Source organism: Acyrthosiphon pisum, chromosome A2 (genome assembly GCF_005508785.2).
Source record: "Acyrthosiphon pisum isolate AL4f chromosome A2, pea_aphid_22Mar2018_4r6ur, whole genome shotgun sequence".
Classification (NCBI taxonomy): domain Eukaryota; kingdom Metazoa; phylum Arthropoda; class Insecta; order Hemiptera; family Aphididae; genus Acyrthosiphon; species Acyrthosiphon pisum.
This window is the reverse complement of record NC_042495.1, coordinates 60,692,155-60,693,564: the sequence shown is the minus strand read 5'-3', so window position 1 is coordinate 60,693,564 and position 1,410 is coordinate 60,692,155.

Below are 1,410 nucleotides of genomic sequence, written 5' to 3'. Positions count from 1 at the left end.
GCAATATAAAAAGAATATAGGCAACAAACATTCCTCAACGATTACATAACAATCTTTCCGAGACATCCATAAACAAAAACATGCCCATATATGGACATAAAGAATCAATAAAGATAAAAAAACGCTTCACAACACCATTACAGGATTACGTAACTGACTTCTGTCTCACTAAAAAAACAGTTTACACCTATACATGCGCACTATACGACATTTGGTTAAATAATCAAATATCAATGCCAAAACTATGCGCAAAAGAAGTAATAAGATAGAACACAAAACACGATACACCCCTATCATACCAATATTGCCAAAAACCGACGACAATGTGCAAAATATAACATAACATGCACGAACATGCGCACTGTACGACATTCGATCAAACAACCGGATATCAGTGCCAAAATTATGCGCAACAAGGAGAATACGATAGCTCCTAACATATGAAATACTTTTCTAACACCAATATTGCGAAAAAACCATCGACAATGTGCAAAAACACAATTTGAATGCACGCGCATGCGCAGTTCACGCAACAAACTTGTAGCTTCCTTATATAAACGCAATGCACACAGTGCATAAGCAGACACTCATGGTCCATACGTCAATCAATCATCATCCACTCACAACGACCACACGATGTGCCACGGCAGCGCAGTACACTGCTGCAATCAACAAACATGACGACGTCAACGCCGCCCACAGCGAGACTACGTGCTACCGTACAGTTTTTCTTAATCTGAAATTAATCTATTTCCACGAAGTTAACTTAACTATTGCGTTTGTTTTAACACCAGGTGGCAGGTATGAGTTCACTTTTGATATATTCACTCTACTATTCAACCATGACAATATTGTTATTTCAATTATTTACAAACCTAATTATCCTTCAAAAATATTAAGTTATGTAGGGCCAAACATATCCATACATCCATATCCAATCTTTATATTTCACATAAAATCCTAATGTAAATTATAAACACCACGTAAAACACATCTCAATCAAATAAAAAATAAATAATAAACTCCACTTCAAATACTGCTTGTCAATTCATTGTCTCTCCCAGACGTTGGATTGCCAAAATATATCTGCAGTCTAGATCACGAGCGAGGGACTGGACATACATATGTGATGGGCCGACGTACTTTTCTCTTAAGCGACTATACTTCTGATATATAAGTTATTGAAATGCGAGTCAACCAAATGTCAAATAATAAAAGAAACAAATAATAAACTCTGATTCAAACACTGCATGAAGCAAGCGAATAAATATATAATAAAATATAATAAGCAAAACGTGAACTCATAAATGGTATAAGATATTGTACTATAAATCGTAAATAATAGTAACGTCAGAGGTGGACTTACCATTTTTCCGCCCCTAGACATTACAACACTAGCACCCCGTACAT